The sequence below is a fragment of the Atta colombica genome, unplaced genomic scaffold, assembly GCF_001594045.1.
Source record: "Atta colombica isolate Treedump-2 unplaced genomic scaffold, Acol1.0 scaffold51, whole genome shotgun sequence".
Taxonomy (NCBI): domain Eukaryota; kingdom Metazoa; phylum Arthropoda; class Insecta; order Hymenoptera; family Formicidae; genus Atta; species Atta colombica.
Window position 1 is genome coordinate 713516 of NW_017259541.1, and position 3762 is coordinate 717277.

The following is a 3762-nucleotide window of genomic DNA, read 5'->3' on the forward strand; positions in this document are numbered from 1 at the left end:
GAGATGAACTTCAAGATATTATTACTTAGAACAGGAATTTTAGTTTTCAAAGAAATTTTTGTATTTATTAAAAATTATTTATATTGATATACTAAAATGATTATATGAAGGATTTTTTGTTGTTTTTTTAAGATTATTATAATTTTTTTGAAATTGTGACAATTGCAATTTGTTCTTCTAACAGCAAAATCATGTTTGTCATATTTCATATATGACTATTCTTTAATGTTGACTTGTTACATGAAATAGCATGAATTGCAGAATTTCCGAGCAGAACACTTTTTGCTCCCATTATTGGAGGAAATCGGTTATGTAGTTGAGATTTGGAACCGTTTTACTTCATTGCCGTATTTTACAGTAAATGTCCTAATAATTGTAATGTATTTATTTAAAATCTGTATTTTTGATAACTTTTTTAGAATTTTGTTTACTTACTTATGCATTAATTTTTGGATATATAATATTATAGTATTGCAATCGTGTGAATTACACATTTCTTATCAAAGATCGTAGATCTTTTGAATAAGAATGCTGTATTGTCTCTCCTCTCCAGCGGCTGTTTCAAGTCCTTATCTCCTTTAAAGTCCTGATCCTCCGTTTGCCCTGCGGGTGTTTAACGCCCGCAGGTATCTAGTTTCGTATTACTTTGAGATGCTCACTTCGAATTTCATCCACTACGAATTAAAGTAATGATTACAGTAATGAAGAAGTGCAGATAAAAATCAAGTACCTGTTTTGTAAATCTGATTTCTACATATATGAAAATAAAACAATAAATTTTGGCTCGATGGTGTGTTTATATTATTGGATATAAATATTCAATCAATTTAAATTTAAAGCAAAGCAGTTAAAATCTTGAGCTTGTATTTGTAAGAAGTTAGCAGAGAATTTCGTGGTAGCGCATGAGTACAGTTAAACATGGAAACTGATTGGTACGATCCTGAAATGACACACGGCGTTTGCAGACGAGCGCAATCTCGACGTTCAAAGTCAACAATGATATGAGGTTGATTGTGATATGCAAATGGAAGATCAGTGGAAAGGTATAGGAGGGGCGTGGAGGTATCTAATGAATATTTATTGGTCCCGTTTGGCGACAGTAAAGTATATAGCTATATATTGATACTTCGCTGGACGTCGATTAAACGTATAATTTTCGAATTAAAGCTCCGATCGTATTAAATAGTTGCCTCATGCAAATACAAAACGAATGCATATTTTAAACTTTTCCCCTTTGACCTATTTTTCATGTTTTCATCATAGTTTAATGCCGGTTTGTAAACAGTTAAGTCAGTTGTGTAAATGCATCATCAAAAAATAGGATTTCAAATTTTAAAATAAGTATTATATTTAAATTGTTTGAAAAATTAAAAACTATTTCTAAGTAAAACGATCTAACAATTTCTGTTTAAAAGTTTATAAAATTTGTTTAAAAAATAATTTCTTAATTTATCACTTGACTTTACTCACTTGTATTAGCAGTAAAAAATTATTTATATTCTTGATAACTCCTTCTTCATTTAACACCGATTTCCTCAATCCTTGGATAATCCCGTAGTCTTAATTCGTCGATACGGGCTTATCAGAGATACAAATAATCCTTTCGAGCAATAATCAATCACTCACGAACTATTTATCACTCACTTCACTTTGTAACATTACCAGTTTTCTTTCAAAAAAACTAAAAACGTGCTGCGTTTCCTAGATTCAGGCCGATCTAATTTTATGGATTTCTTCATTACGAAGTAACTACATTTTCTTCGTGGTTAGACACAACTCTTGACTCTGTTCCTTCGGGAAGAAGATTCACTTGGAGGCTTCCTGCAGAATCGATTATCACGGACGTGTTCGCCAACTGTCAGAGGATTTTTTCGTTCCTGATTTGCCAGTGGTTAATCCATCACGCTTCGTGTGAAGCGGTGCGAAGAAAACCGCGCGTGGCGAATCGAAGATGGCGCACGGCCTCAAAGAACACGCATTAATTCAACGCCAAAGATCATACGTTGACAAATGCGTGTCGACTAAATGAAAGAAAAACAAAGCGCATCTTTATGCCGCACGCGCGCGTTCAGTTATAAAGTGATTTTTAAACAAACTTATAATGTGCGAAAATTTAATATCATTAATACATTTTTTTATATTTCTGTGTTCATTACATATTTTTATTCAAATATTTCTTTTATATTAAAAACATTCCTATTAATTTTTAATTCGTTGTGAATGTGATTCTATCTGTTCATTCATTCGTTCATGTTATTACAGTGGCTTCCGAAAGCAGCCACAAAAATGCACATACGCGAAATATCATATTAAAAAGAGTATGTTATGTTTCCATAGGAAGGAAGTTAATAGAAAATGAAATATAAAACTTAGTACGATTATTACTATTAATTGATAAGACAAAAGTAAAAAGAGAAAGAGATTTTTAAGCAATTTAAATAAGTAAATTTTTATAAACATTATTAGAAATCTTTTTTAATTAATATTTCATAAATATGTTTATTATACAACCAAATTAATACTCAATTTTTGTGGTAAACATTTAAAAAAATTCTAAAGTTGATATAGCTAGTAAATAGTAAATAATTTAGTAGCTAGTTAAAATAAAGATGTTTATTTGTATACTTTCTGCTGAAGATATGGTTATTCTGACCCTTAAAAATTGAAACTTAATTTACCGTTTAAAGGATAAAATAAAGCAATGTATGGTGACAGTATAATGCTGATGCATTGCTGACACCTGATCCTTCGATCAATCCTTCTTAAGGATCGCCCCGGGGGCGTATAAATTCTTGGATGTCTTTCCAGCGCGACGTTGATGAATAGCGCGTTTATCACGAAAATACAAAACGGGTGTCAAAACAGAAACACAGTCACGAAGCCTCGAGTGATGTCCTGATGAGAAAGCGGGACATCGTGAGGCGATCTTGCTGTGTGGATGGTCCTTAAGGAGAGGACGATTTCGCGCCACGAAGATTCGCGTGACTAAATTCGCGTGAAGGAGAGATCGAGTGAATGAGCGAACGCGTCCAATTAACAGAGATTTATTAACCCGACAAATTCTCTTATCGAAATTAACCTTAATTAAATGCTAACGAATTAGCTTTGCATTCCGCTTTCGGCGCGTTTGTTAATGTGAGTGTGGTGTATTGTATTTATAAAGAGCAGTTTATATTTTTCTTGCCGCCTGATGTTAAGTATTACTTGTAATTAATTTTATAAAAACCCAATTTTACAGTTTTTATAATAATTTATGATTTTGTAATTTTGCGTAAGATATTGCATCAATTTCAACATTTTATTGTGTTAAAATTTATTTAAATTTATCAAAATGTAACTATATTTTTCTAAAGATGATGATTGATAATTAAAAATTATTTTAAATATTTTAATCCTCCAACTTCTTTGATTGATATTACAGTTCTGTCAAGTTTACCTTGTTATATACAGATGTTTCGTCTTTAAAGCAGTCGCGCAAAGAATTCCTTTTTTAATACTATAATCCTTATGCTTTTTCATTTCTAATTCTTTAATATGTAAATAAATTAAAAAATATTACTTCAAAGCGCAATTGTAAGAAGCTAGTCAATACTTTCAATTGTAGCTCTTACGCACCTGTTTGTATCACAATGCTATTAAAATCTTCCAGTCTTAATTCACTGGTTTTAACATTACAGGTCATCCACAAAAGAGAAAACACTTAAAAACACTGAAATAAATTCCCCAAATGGTATCACAATCACATTGTATCTCCAATCGTAC